Source organism: Columba livia, chromosome 2, assembly GCF_036013475.1.
Source record: "Columba livia isolate bColLiv1 breed racing homer chromosome 2, bColLiv1.pat.W.v2, whole genome shotgun sequence".
Classification (NCBI taxonomy): domain Eukaryota; kingdom Metazoa; phylum Chordata; class Aves; order Columbiformes; family Columbidae; genus Columba; species Columba livia.
This window is the reverse complement of record NC_088603.1, coordinates 20,397,031-20,412,059: the sequence shown is the minus strand read 5'-3', so window position 1 is coordinate 20,412,059 and position 15,029 is coordinate 20,397,031. Positions and strand designations below refer to the sequence as shown.

Sequence of the window (15,029 nt, the reverse complement as noted above, 5' to 3'; positions counted from 1 at the left end):
ATTTTTGTCCCTCTGAAGACTGTCCAATTCATATGGTAAATTTATTTTTTTATTGTTGTTCTCAGTCAGAGGTGATAGCGGTGCAGACAGGTTTTTAAAGTCAGAAGGAAATGTACTTTGCATTTAAATGTTCCATTGATTTGATATGAAGAGCTGCAGGATCAGAAGTTAAACTACCTGAAAGTAATTTCAGGATTATGATCAGGGTGACTAACTTCTGTATAAGAAGAGGCTCTGATGTCTAAAACTGTTGTTGATTATGATAATATTTCTGAGATTCCCTGTAAAGTCTTAAAAAGAAAACAAAAATAATTCAATAGAAGTACTAACAGAATATAGTGGTATAAGGAATACTAGTTGCCTTAAAATTATTGCGACTCATGGTGGACAGATTCTTGTGTTGATGTATAGGAACTACAGTATCCATATACTGCACTCTTTTAAAACGCCCAGCTCTGGTTAAAATGGCAGGAACCAACTGGGATAACTTTATATTTCAGTAGCTTTTGTATTTAAGAACACTTTAAAAAACGGAAACTGTAAAGATGTGTCACACTAAATGACAATGTATCCCAGTGCCTTTCACTGTGTGGCAGTTCCTGGTATTTTATAAAAGTTGCCTGTACCAGCTGCTTAAAACACGCAAGATCTTTGTATTGTTCCACCTTTTAATAAATCTCCCCAGCATAAATAAAATGTAAACTTGGCACAGATAAGACAGCATTGTATTTCCAGAAGATTCCTTAAATAAAACTCTCTTTCAGGAGGATTTGGGATAATTGAAAAAGTGTCGTAGGAGTTAGATACACAGGTATGCTGTACACATAAAGGGTCCTGTCAAAACACTTAGCAAAATAGTTCTTACTCAGTGCTTTTGTGGTCATTATGCAAGAAATAGTAAATGAAACAAACTATTTAATATTATTAGAAAAGCTACTTCTTGTCTAATCCCAAATTTAAAGCAATTTTTTTGTCCATTTTAACTAAACTGGGATTTAACACCTAATTTAGATGCAAGCTTGTTACTTCTTATTGTTCATTTTATATATTTAATTTAGTTTTTAAATAGAATTCTTCATTTTTTGTGTCAGATCTGGTAGATATGTAAAGTGTCTGTGAGAAGGCCGTAAGGATAACATTATAAAAATTGTTAATTTTGACAGTGATCTAGCTTGCTGCAGATGTTTGCCTGAGGGAGAATGACATGTGGTGGTAAAAAGTTTCTGAAGAGAGTTCTCATTAGACTAAGTAACTAAAAAAAACACCCCAGTATTTTTTATCAAAAAGGGTGAGCATCTCTGGGCTTGGGACTGGTGTAGTTCTAGCAACTTGAGTTGAGGAGAGATTCATAGAAGCTGGGAAAAGAGCTGAAGAATATGAACGTGTATCTGGGGTTTCACTCTAAGTAATTTGATCAGATACTTTGTACTTGACTTGGTTTTGTATCTATTTCCAATTTGTATTTGTCTTGAACATTTACAAGAAGAATTTCCTGGTAAGAATCAGTAGAAGTTCCAAATAAATTTAAACTAAAAAACCAAGACCCCATTCCACAATCCCCTCTCCAACAAAAGAAAAAGCAACTCATAAGCTGTCCATATAGTTAGCTTTCATGTAATGTGTGGTAACTGTCATGGACTAATGTCTAATCTGAAGGATTTAGTGGTTGGTTACAGCAACAACATCCTTTCAGGGGCCAAAATCACAAAGTCATTGATATTCTCTAGGCATTTTTTCTGCTATGGAAATTCTGGTAAGCCTAAAGCTTAACTTTATTTTCTGTATGTGTGACCAATTCCCTTAAAAACAGGTAATGAACAATAGGGATGGTGACATGGATGTAGGTATTAATACACAGTCAATTCTGAGATGTTTTGAAACTAACTGAAATGAATGAGCTGGAAGCAGCAAAGTCTTCCTGAGCAAGATTGATTTTAAGGAAGAATAATTATAAGGTTTTAAAGCAAGCAGTGGCAACTACCATAAGGATCAGATGAAGAAAGGAAGGATTCAGCCAAGACTGAGAGGAAAAGTGCGTAAGGCAGCAGAGATGGAAAAGAAAGGAAAATGAATAATGCGAAGTCCAGCCATTACAGCATATAGGTTTTTGGCATATATGACTACCATTCACTATTTCTAACCTTTCTTGACAGCATGTCGGAGGTCAAGAGCTTGCTGTACATTACAGGAGAAAGCTGGGTGGCTGGGAGGGTCCTTCAGTGCAGGAACAGTCAGGAAGGAGGTAGCTGCTGGTAGGAGCAGTTATAACAGGAACCCAGACAGTAGCTCTTTTTTTCCTTCCAGAATAAAACACCTTTTTCATCTGCCTTCTACTGATTTATGGAGTGTGGAAGGGAATAGTGGTAGGGGAACAGTTCTGCTTCTGTTCTGTGTGGAGGCTTGGGGGAGTCTGCAATTAGCCCCATCAGTCACAAGAAGGGCTGATCTAGCGTTTGCCCTTCATCATGTACCTGGATGAGGTCTGTGTTAGAACAGTTTGTTTCAAAGGACTTAGGTTAACAGGACATTTTCTTACTAGGATTCCTTGCATCTCATCTCAAGGCTGGATATCTGTAGCTGTTTGATGTTTTCCGTGAATCAGTCTCTTCCATGAATTTGCCTAATAATTTTTGAAACTATTTATACTGTTAATGTCTGAAATGTGAGAAATTAGTTTTGTATCTTTATACATTGTAAAAGGATGAATGTTGTTTGCAGCTGTTGCGGATCATGTTTTGACACTCCTAAAACCCTTGATTAGTCATTACAAATATTCAGCATCTTTACGGTATTCATAATTGATACATTTCTGTCATTTCCCCATTATCTTATTTAGACCTAGATGTCTTAGTACCTTCTTGTCATTCATACTATATCCTTTTAGCCTTTTCAGATCTCTTTTAGTGCTACTATATCCTTTTTTTAAAAGTGTAGGTAGTATTTGAAATGTAGGTGCAACAGGAATTTTTAAAGTGGCATCATTATGCTTTTTGTTTTGTTCTCTGTTCCCTTCTGATAATTTTTTTTTCATCATTGCATGACAGTCTTTTTACTTCCTGTAGGGAATCTTAAGGATTAAAAAGAGACTTTCAAAGTAAGAATCAAAGGTGTGAATCCTTTTCTCACATATTTATTCAATTGTAGCACTTGCTTGTTGTGAAAAGTTCATTCTGATAAGCACAGTAGCAGATTATTAAAGTGTAAGTCATGTGTCCTGGAATTGGCACTGTTCTCTTGAAGATTGTATATACTGTGACTTTTTTTTCCACATCTAGGAGCCGTAGTTTGAAAGGGATTCTACTGCATCTTGTTTATCTCACTTTGTTTTTATGTATATTTTTGAGTTGTCAGACAATCACTTGTTTTAAGCTCAGGTTGCTGACTAGGTCTGCTGAATTGTGTTGTCAGCTCTTTTTAGCTGCTTCTCTTCCTCATTTGTCTATGAAGTGTGTATCTTGTTAGTAGTAAATTTTACCTAGTGTTTTCTGCCTTAAGACTTTCTGAAAGGTCTGAGTGATGTTTTGGAATACAATGTGTGTGATGGTTTGGGTTAATGGTAGCTCCTGTGTGGTGCAGTTTTAAAGAAACAAAGGCAAAAGGTATCGCTTCAGGCAATCAAATCCACCCCAAGCCCTTCTCCAAAACCTACCCAACAGTTCCTTAAATTTGAAAGGGGCTTTCCTTAAAATGCAAAGCAGTGGTGGATCACAATTGCTGCTATTTCTTGTGCAGAAAAATGAAGCATAACTGGAACAAACATATAACTATAACCAAATAAAGACTATCGAGAGTTGATGTGGGTGAAATGATTCTGCTCTGAAGGGTGGCAGACAGGGGTTGCACCGTGTCCCCTGCACCTGAGCCAGAATTTGTCCAATAGCATAATGTAGATGATCCTGGCCATATTAACTTTGTGCGTTTTAGTATTTTTTTTCCCTTGTAAAGCAGTAGTTTTGATTATAAGTATATTTTTGTATATTGTTACCTCTCTGAAAAATGTTGAGAAGGTGTGGCTTTGTTTGTTTGTTTGTTTTTACATTACAGACTTGATCTGAAATGTTTTAAGTAAAATATAAATGTTGAAAGTTTTTTCTGTGGAAATAACTTTGACTAGTTGTTCAAGTTTAGGGAGTAGTTAGAAGGCAAGGATTTTTTTTAAATTACTTCTGAGTTAGTTTTGTAATATGCTAGTATCAATGAGAAAAGTTTAAATTGTCTTTGTTGTTAGTTCACTTTTTTGGAATCCCAATGTTCAGAAGAGCCTGGTGGTTAAAAATGGCTTATAACAGCTCTTTAGGAGCTGCCACTTGTGGGCAGAATAAAGAAGAGAAAAATAAAGCATAAGGACAGTCACCCTCTTGGAACATGAGCAGTTATTACAGTCAGAACCCAGAGGCTGATGCAAATAGAAAATTTGCTCACCGAAGTACGGCAGAGATGTTTGTGACATTCTTGCCTGCAAAATCATTCACTTGATCATTTTGTCAAACCAGGCATGTAAGCTGAGGGTTTTGTTCATTAGTAGCATAAAAGAGCGAACTAGTAATTTGAAACTAAAATAATTTTGTAGTCATGAGGTCATTATCCTAAGTATGAATAGATGCATGGCATAAGTGGAAGAGAGAGGTGAGCCATCTGCATGGCTGGGCACAGGTGTTGGCTTGCTGTGGGAGCTGAGCTACAGGGACTCCTGGCTGCCCGGCAGAGGATGTCAGTGTGTTCTGGCACTTCGTGGTCAGAGGTTCATATTCTCTAAAAACCCCAACCCTCGAAGAAAAGGAAGTTCCTGTGAGCACTTCCTTTAGCGTACCATTAGTTGAACGTTCCTTCTCTCCACACATTTGAGTTCTTCTTCAGCTGAGCTCCCTGAAGTCCAGGAGATGCTACTGTTTGTCTCAGTCTATCAGTGAAGCAAAAAAATATGCATGATTAAAATTAGCAAGGCAGCTTCAGTTTAAGTTTCTACACTTGTTGTGGACAAGGAAATTAAAATCAGTCTTTTGTTGGGAAGACTGATTGTTGCTGGAAAGTATTTGACTTTATTTGTAATAGTAGCTTTAGAAAGCAGCTAGTTGGCATGTGCTGAAATCTTCTTATACTTGACATCTAAAAGCTAACAAACACTGACAAAAGAAATATAAGTAAAAAATTATAGTGGATAGAAATAAATCCATTTTACGGTTTGAGCTACTGTGAATGATCAGAGCTCTAATACAAGAAAGATGTATTCAGGTATATTATTGTTCACTGAAATTCCTGTCTATACATATATTCTTTTGTGTGTCTGTTAAACATGATCTTAACATGAAGCCCTTTTTCTCCTAACTCAAAAGCTTTCTCAAAGTTGATGAATACCATACATAATGGTAAGTTATATTAGAATGGTTTTCAGAGGTTCGTTTATCACAAAGGGTAGCCTTTTGTGGAAACGCCTGATTGAAGGTCTGCATATTCTATGGATTGGGTGAAATACAGGTCTGCAGTGAGTCAATTGTTCAGTACTTGAGTGAAAACTTTGTAGATTGTCTGCAGGAGCCTGATAGGTCAATAGTTCCTCAGTTCTCTTTTTATGATCTTTTTGTATGTGTGCAGTAAAATGATAACAGTTTTATTCCAGTTCTGAGATTCTTTTCTTTAATTTTGTGAATAGTGTTTCTAGTTGTTCTTCTGTGCTCCATTCATAGGTGTGTTATAGTAGTGTCTACTTCAGGCATTCTCCCACTTGCCTTCCTGACTACTTAAATTACTACAAGTAATGCATCTGAAGGTAGCCGTGTTTTGTCCATTCTTTGTTCTGACAGCCCGATGCTGCCCATTTGTGTCACTGATAACAGGACTATCAGTTTCAGAGGGAGCAATATTGAATCTTTAATGTATCTAATTGCCATTTCCCTTTGGTATTCAGTATTGGCTTTGTACCCCTAGTTCTGTACTCACTCATAGCCAGTGGAAATGAAATGTATCTTATTAAATTAGAACTTGGTTTACTTTTTCAAGACTTTTGTTCATACGTAGGAAACAATCATAGCTATATTCACAAGTTACTGAAAGATTTAGGAGGCCATATTTACAGTTAAAACCCCTCATAAGGCTGGTTTTGAAGAATATTAAGTTTATTTCTCAATGTTCTATTTAATTGGTGTCAGGCAATCTGTTAATAAAAATGGGAATTTTTTAATCCATTGGTGTCAGCCAAATAAAGTAATTTTCTCAATGATGTACATGTATGTTGGAAGAGCAGTGTTGTATACATTGCAAATTGTATTGACTTGGAGTTCAGCGTATGAAAAATAATTTAAATGTTTAAACTTTGCATGGTGAAGTTCTTGACATTTTAACTTTGCAGTCATTAAGGTTTTTGTAGGACTTTGCTTTTCACACTGTCAGAGCGATGAATTACATCTGTTAGGCAGAGTTTTATAGTGGTGGGTCTCTTAAATAATATTTTTTTTTTAAATCATGACATTGAATTTATATTTCGTAGTCTACATGCAGTGAGAAATACTGAAATTTCTCTAGATTTGCTTTGCTTTAGTAAAATAGGTTTAGCTTTTTTCCTTTTGATATAGGGTTTCCCTCTCACTCTCCCAGGTGTACAATGCTCTGAACCAGCTTTGAGATGAAGGAAAGCAAGCTCACCATTTTTCTGAACAAAAATAAAACATCTGAAGGGTATCTGACAAAGTGTGCTGAATTTGGACTTGGTGAGTTTCTGCTGTTTTATAAGCAGAGCCTTTTTGCTGTTTAATGTTGAAGAGGGATAGGTTCACAACAGTGCAGAATAGAATTTGATGGAACCCCATTTGTGATGACTTCTTTCCACATTGTGCCTTTTTTTTTTTAAACTGGTGGTGTATTTCTTCCTAGAAATTGGAAGGGCATAGGGAATACTACTTACTTAATGGTGTATGTTTTTCTTTCTTGTCAAGCAATAATAGTGCTTTGTATTGTGGGGAAGCATAATGTTATGTACATGTATGTTTTGGAACGTTGTTTGGACAGGATTTTTCATCTAGTCTGCCTGTGTTTCTTGTTTGGAGTCTTTTTTTTTTTCCCCTTCGTGGAGGGGGCGGTGGTGTGTGTTTTATCTACCTTCCCATGTTTCTCTAAGTAAGATTTTTGAAAGTTGGTTACCTCTCCCCCCGCCCCCCTCCCCTTGCAGGTTTTTTTCCATACTCCTGTTTTGGCAGAGGCCTATAGACGGGTGAAATCAATGAGGGTAGGTAGAAATTTTGATAAGATGAACAACAAGGAAAGATCTTGCCCTGTGTGTACAGGATGAAAAGAAAGTATTTGAACTTGAGATAAATATTTAAATATAGAGATAACTATTTAAATATAGGAAATAGTTTACTCCAACATCATGTTCAGATTATGAGTCAGATAAAGAGTCATTGTCTGTAAGAGCTTTGACTGAGACAGTGTATCAGGAGCTTGTTTTTCCATTGCACTGAGTTTAAGTTGGTTGCACATCAGCAAGAAGTTACCAAAAAGAAAAAAGAAACGGAGTTTTGGTTTGAGAGGAGACGAATACAAGTTTGAAGCAGAGAGGTTCATTTGATAGTTATGTTAGTTAAAAAGGTGGTGGTTGAAGCCTGTCAGTTGAATTTAATGCTGACAAAGTGTAAAGGAGGAAAGACGATAGCTAAAGACTTGAACACGTTTGAAAGAATCAGTTAAAAAACAGACTAGAACTCGGAGTCGTGCAGGCTGTATCTTCCCATGAAGATTCCTGTCTTAGTAGAAAGAGTCAAGATGCTTCCAGGTGGAACAGGCACACTGCAGTTTTGCCAGTAAGAGACTTAGTACTCAGTGCTTTGTTTCTCAGTTTAATGGTCAACTTAGTATGTTTTTCATGCTTTTTAAAAAGCTTGTTTAAAAAAAAATGAAAAATTGCGGTTGATCGATGTAAAGTTTTCACTGCTATTCGCTGTTATAACTTTGTGCTTTGTCCTTCTCCGTCTTACTCTGGACCTTACAGTCAAACTTTTTTGACTTGACCTTCAAGTCTCATCTCCTCTGCAGCGTTTTTATGGGCTTACCACTGGAAAGCAGGAGAGGGGGTACAGAGATTCATATCTGTTGAGGATTTTAGTGCAGACTTTAAAAAAAAGACTGTGGGGAGTGATGACCTGAGTGTTGTATTTTATGGTAGAGTTAGCTGTAAATTGTAATGGTTTGGGTTGTAGCCTGTGGCTCCTATTCTTACTTTTCCTGTCTTCTGTTTCTTACTCCTGTTCCTTTTCTCAGGTCTCTGTTTATGCTGGTTCTGTTCTACGCTAAGGCAACGTAAACTAGTCAGAATCTACTGACCATGAATGAGTTAAAATTTTTAATTCAGCAGACTTCTGCAGTGTTGCTAAAAAGGCATGTGCCTGCCTTGAAGCATGGGGAGAATAGCACTCGGCTAAACCATAGAAATTTTAAAAAAGGAAGAACAAGAGAAGGACAAATTACAAAGTCATCCTGAAATAGTTTCTTTATGCCAGTTTCCTTCAGAGTATTGAATAATGGAGTGTTATTGTTCAGTTGTCAAATATTACAACCTTAAGTGTTTACTACCTGTCCATGAGTTTCTCGGATGCCACTTTAAAGCTTTAGTTGTCGCTAATGACGGCTATGTGTAGTCTTTCAGCAGTTCGGGCGACAGCTGTTCCTCACCACCAGAAGTAGCTAGTCACCACAGAATTGCCATTGTTATTTGTTAGCCCCCTAATAGCCCTCTTTTTGGAAATAGTGGCTTAATCAAGCATCCTGCAGAATCTTTTCAAACACACCAACTTCAGATCACTGGAATCCAAAAGAGAGAAAACTTGAAGTAGAAACTCCCTTAAAAGACTATATTATGTTACCAATGAAGAGGAATCTCGTACTTCCAGTGTCTCACCATTTCAGCACCAAGATAGATTGCTGTCAGAATGGTTTGAAACTATGGTAGGTTTTCAGAGATCTTAAGCAAACACATTTCAGTTCTCCCTGGAAATCATTAAGAAGCGTAGATCACAAGTGTCATGTTCCTACTCAGGAATGCTCGTTTAGTGAGCCTAGAACTACTTTGTTGTAGTATGTCATATTTAAGTAATTTAGGCTTGTATGTCTTGGCTCACTGTGACAAAAGCAAACATCTAAATAAAAGTTAAGATCTACTTGTCAATTGTTCTTCCATATCTGTCTAACTTTTTCTTCTTGCAAAGATCTTTCTGTGCTGTGACACACTTGGACTACAGGTCTTTCCTGTAGTGCTGAGGATATGTCTCTCAGATATGATCATGGAGCTCTTTATCTTATTGCTCTTATTATAGAAGAATACTTCAAAATTTGTTGAATCAGACTAGAATAAATATGAAATTCTTAACTTGTCATATTTCATAAAGCTGAATTAATTATATATGTGACCCTTAAACAGGCAATTGCAAAGCATCTCAAAGATTTATTGTGGGAAATTGGAACATCTGAAAGAAACAAATGAAAGGAGGTTTGTCCCTGTGTCATCTCTATCTTCTACTCCCACCCCCAAAAAAAGTTTAACTGAGATATAATCATGGGATGTGGTATGAAAAGTTACAACTGTTCAGAAAGGATTGGAAGAAATTCTTTGGGGCAGGGTTCAAAGCAGATTTAAGGCAATAATTGCAGAGGCCATTCCTCAAGCTCACAACCTGTAAGTTACAGATTTCTAGAGGCTGGAAGATTTCTCTGTGCAGCTGCTGTTGGTCCCTGTGCTGTTGGTCACTGTTGCAGATGGATGTACTGGGCTAGAAAAACGATGCCATTCTCCCTGTGTTCCCTAGTCCAGTGTCTTGTTTATCTGTCTCCTCATACCGTGTTCAGACCTGTCCTCTCAGAGAACAAATTCACCTTGGCTAGGCTATGAAAGACGTGGGTTTGAGCCCTTCTGCAGTGGAGGGCTGTAGTGCAAGACCTGTAGGAGCTTGGATTAATTCCAGGTAGGAGTAGGTACACTCTGACAGTGGTTTAGGCAGTTTTGAAATCTTGTACTTAAAAATCTACCTGTGGAAACAACAGTTTAATTGTGGAATGTATACTGACTCATGTTGTTTCCTATTAGATGGTGGATGTATTCCTCACTGTTCCAGTGTACTGAAGAGTGAGTCCTGTAACACTGTTGACCTGTGGTCATTAATAAATGTGGGACCAAGTATAAAATAATGCTGTTTCCTGTAGCAGGTGGGATTAGCTGAACACAGGTGTAGACTGTTTCGGTAGCCACATGGATCAGCTCTGGTCCTGCACCTGCCACCCCGCTACTGAATACATTTACGAATGACTGTGGATAGCTGTACAGTGAGGATCGTGAACATAGGAATGGAAGTGGGCAGAAGAGATTGACTAAAGATCTTTTGCTAGCTGAGCTGTCAAGGATTTGGGGTTAATTTTAATGGAGTTTGATAGCAGACTTCAGATGATATGACCCTGTTCTTAGATCACTGATTTATCATATACGTGACATTGCCATGATGAATTGCGTTCCTCAGTTTTGTGAAGGTACTTGTGGAGCATTTTGATTTCTGAATATAAATCCAATCTGTGGAGTATTTTCAAAGGGAATAATTACAGCAGTCAGCCTTCTGTCAATAGCTATGAAACTAGAATAGTTGTTCCATTTCGAAAGCATGTAGGCCTGTATTTTGTATCTTCCTTGCTCCCCTCCACCACCAGCGGTCTTTGTTCTTTGGCTACTTTGAGTCTGGGAGCGTTTTTTCCTTCTGCCTCCTAACAGAGGGGAGACAGGATGCCGTTCATACAAGGAGGTTATTGACTGTTAATCTGCAACAGAGGCTGCTGTGCCTCCCATCAGAAAAGGACCCCCAGGCACTGAAAGGAACGGAAGTTCTGGCTTGTTATCAGTCTGCAGACCAGTAACTATGGCTTCTGTGCACTTCTAGAACTGTTACTGCAGAATCTTCTAGAAACCTATCTGAAAGTGAACTCTAACACTTTGCTGTCATCAGCAGGAAAACAACTTGATTATTTGATTCTTAGATTTCAAATTTCTTCATGAAAGAAACAGGCTGGGATTAGCATCCAGACTATGGTTTCATTGTCTTGAATCAAGTAAAATGCAATACTGTTGCTAGGTTAACAGTTTCAAACACAATTTTATTTCTTCTCTTTTTAGACAACTCTATCACAATAACCTGTGTTTATTTGCTTGTGTTTAGCATTAGAATCACAGAATCACAGTTACAGAATCACAGAATCGACTGGGTTGGAAAAGACCTCAGAGATCATCGAGTCCAACCCTTGGTCCAGCTCCAGTCCATTTACTAGATCATGGCACTAAGTGCCATGTCCAATCTCAGTTTAAAAACCTCCAGGGACAGCGAGTCCACCACCTCCCTGGGCAGCCCTTCCAATGCCTGACCACTCTCTCTGTAAAGAATTTCTTTCTAATATCCAGCCTAAATTTCCCCTGGCAGAGTTTAAGCCCATGCCCCCTTGTCCTATTGCTAACTGCCTGGGAGAAGAGACCAATCCCCACCTGGCTATAACTTCCCTTCAGGTAGTTACGTTGACTTTAGCTCATGTTGATACTACAAAATAAGCAAGAGTGGGAAATTTCTTCCACTATTAACATTCTGCTGGAATAGAAATGTTCTTTCTTGCTTAACTAAACCTAATCAATGTTTCTACCTGTTTGGTTACCGATTAATGGACTGCTTCATTTGAAGTCAGTTTTGCATTTTGTTCTAGGTAAAAAGTCATCTTGGTTTTTGGGGGGCTTTTTGAGATCACAGGAAGTAAAGGTACTGAAGATGGGTATATAGCTTCATGTTTTCTAAAGAAGTTCTTTTTCTTATAACTCAAAATTTCCTGTCCCATGTCTGTCTGTCCTCCTCCAGGTAGGAAGGTTCTCTAGTTCTGCACAACTTTTGTGGGGTTGCAGGTTTACATTTAAAAAAACCTCAACTCTTTGACCAGATTCTGCTTATTCCTTACATTTTAGCAAAGTGCTGGGATCAGCAACCTTTGACAAATATCTCAAGTAATGTCCTCTTTTCACAATTGTTGCAAGAGTTCTAAGTTACTGACTTTGTAAAAAAAAAATACATCTTTATGGTAGGGAGAATATTTTCTGGCTTCCTAAGGAAGGGGTCTACATGTTGCTTCTCTTGATTTTGGCCCACAGGCTTTGAGCCTGTTCTCCAATTTTGAGCAAACTTGATAAAGGAGTGTAAAATACCTAAGTTCCTGTAATAGGGATGGACAGTACATGTTTACAAGAGTAACCACAGCCTGTTTTCCTCTCTTACTGGACTAGGCAGTCTCCAGCATAGGAAGGGAATGTGAGGGAGCTGAATAATGTAGGGCGCTGTAGCGCTAGAAAATAGAAGCTGCGGATTTTGTGGCTAGGTGCAGAAATTGTGGTGGGAAAGCTTGATGTCATCTATGAGATGCAACACTGTTGAAACTCAGAATTTAATGTTTTGTTAATTCTTCTGCTCATGGAACTACTTATTTTTGAGATTTTGAATAAAATCGCTAAAGTTGTTCTGCGTGCTTGGTGTATGTTGCTGTATAGCTAGTTCTGACTTGTGGCTGTTTTGTTTTTCACTATTCTTCAAGTTCTTTTATTTCCTCTATTATCTATTTCATTGTTGATTGTCACCAAAAAGAATGCATTTTTTCCAGCCTGCATAATCTGATGTGTTCCCTGCTCTATAGTACTACTGTTCTGTGCTAAGCAGGCAGTTAGTTGTTGTTCAGAGATGCCTTTTTTAAACTGGTACTTCTGTTAAGCCTTTCACTCCAGCAGCATGGGCTTTATGTGCATTTTGTCTGCCAGAACCAGAAGCCGCGTTCTGCAGCTGTGTTAGCGGCATTAAGCACAGTCAGGCTTTACCTGACCAGTGTTACATGCCCATTTGCACCTGCAGCCGAAGAACTGTGTCTTGTTGAAAATGCTGAAGTTGTGTTTAACCACACGCTGTTCATGCCTCCGGCAAATTACAAATTGCCATTCATGACAAGCTAGAGCTATTTGGCTTTTCAGTAATGTGGGAAGGACTTCAGGGTGGTTTGTTTGTTTTAAACATTAATGTGGTTTATAGTGATTTGTTCAGGCTTTTGTTGTTATTCCTTCCTGATCCAGAAAGTGCTTTATCTCTCCTAAAATCCCAAAAGGACAACTTGATATGTTTGAGACATTTTAAGTATGGACTTTCTTGGTGTTCTAATATGATGTGCATATAATTTTTATACAGGTATCTTTGAAATGGTGTGAAAAGCAAGGATTTATTTGTATGTTCAGCATACAGTTCTTATTTGAGTGCTTGCATTGAGTAATATCTTGGTTGCATGACTAGTTCCAGAAGGTGTGTGTATTTTATGTATTAACTAAGTTATTGCTAAATGGAAATACTTAGCCCAGAGTGGGCAGATAGGTCATATTTGTCCAGTATTTCACAACAGCAACAAATAGTGAGTGTTGTTAGTACTACTACTGCAACTACTATTTCTAGCAGCAAATAATAGCTTACCTCATTCCACTGGCAAACTGGTTTACCACTATTTCTTTTGAAATAGTTTTTTTGGCCTTGATTTTATAACTATCTGCGTGTATTCCAGCACTTTATTTTTAAGAGGAAGAATAAACCTTATCATTAAAATAGAAGCAGCAGCAACTCTGCAGTTATTGAATATGTAAGATATTGAAAAATTAAGAAAAAAATCTACAATAGCTTTACAATTTTGGGGTTCTTTTACCTTTCTGGCAAAATATTTCTTTTTTTACTATTTTACTCTCACAAAAAATTTTGTTTTCTCCACTCGTTATCATTGACATTTTATGAGAGTGATAGCATTTGTGGTGACAAGCCCTTATGATTTGATGATAAGTGTTGTGATATTTCATTTTTTTTTACCCTTAAAATTCACGGTTCCTGGAGCCAGATACTTGCATGAGAATCTCATCTTTTTCAAGGTTTTTTTGTATGTTTAGTTGTTTTACTGTATTCAAAATACAAAGGGTCAAAAATCTCATCCATTTATTAATTCAAAATCTCCGATGGAAAGCATATTTTAAAAAATCATGTGAGGACCTGCAGTATGTTTCAGGTTTTTTGGTTGTAATTAGATTTCATTTAAGAATATGCTCAGTAACGAGGCTGTTTGTTAATTGTGTTCATTTTGGTGATGTGTAGGGATAAATCTAGAGCAGGATCCATAGAATTTACTGTCTAGTTAGACAAGGCAGCTATAATTGGAGAAGGATCATCACAAAGTGAACACTTTAAGGATCTCAGCTGCTAAGTAGTCCCATAACTGTAGATTTTTGGGATGGTGACAAAAAAAAGGAGGGGGAGATGGCTGAGGAAGTTGCACTAAATGGGGAAAAAATATGAAGGTCAGCAGAAAAGCAGAGCAGGCATGGAATTGTGCTGTGATGGAGAGATGGGGGAGATGCTAAGGAGTCACTACCCTTGGTTAGCAGGAAAGCAATGTTGTCAGAATGTGTCTTCAGCTGTTTTTTTCATACCTTTCTCTACTGGGTTTGGCTGTTTTTCTCTTCAATTTTTCTTGGCAGTTAATAGAGGCAGGGAATTTTAAGGTGCATCGGAGTTTGCATATTGCGTGTGGGTTCAGATGACGTTAGCCTCCCCTGACTGCCTGTGCTCAGAGGGGTTGCTGGGTGGCGAGTGGTGTTTTAACATTACGTATCTTATTACTGTCACTGCCTTCTTCAAATCATTATTTGTATGATTGACAAACTAGCTCCACCTTTGGCTTCTAACTGGCATTTCAGTTCTGTTGCTTTTTTTGATCTAACCATGTTCATTCTACTTCTGTTTACTCCCTGTGGCACTCTTCCTCTAACTGCAGTTCAGTGCTACCATGCTTGATATTCCTTGGCCAGCTGACAGCTCACTTATCTAATGCACGTGGAGCCTAACAGTTTCATAGACAGGTACTACTTCTTGTCCTGGGCTTCTGGTCAATAGGGTTTTTTCCCAACCTATATAATGAACTTTCCCCTGCATGTAGACAAACAGAAGTAATGGCTTCAC

At 37.8% G+C, this 15,029-nt stretch overlaps 1 protein-coding gene across 11 annotated transcripts in view; it reads left to right on the top strand.

The window, feature by feature from the left end:
- The window catches only part of MLLT10 (MLLT10 histone lysine methyltransferase DOT1L cofactor), a 142,692-nt gene that overhangs the window by 89,374 nt on the left and 38,289 nt on the right, over positions 1 to 15,029 (top strand). The gene's annotated exons all lie outside the window — the stretch shown is intronic.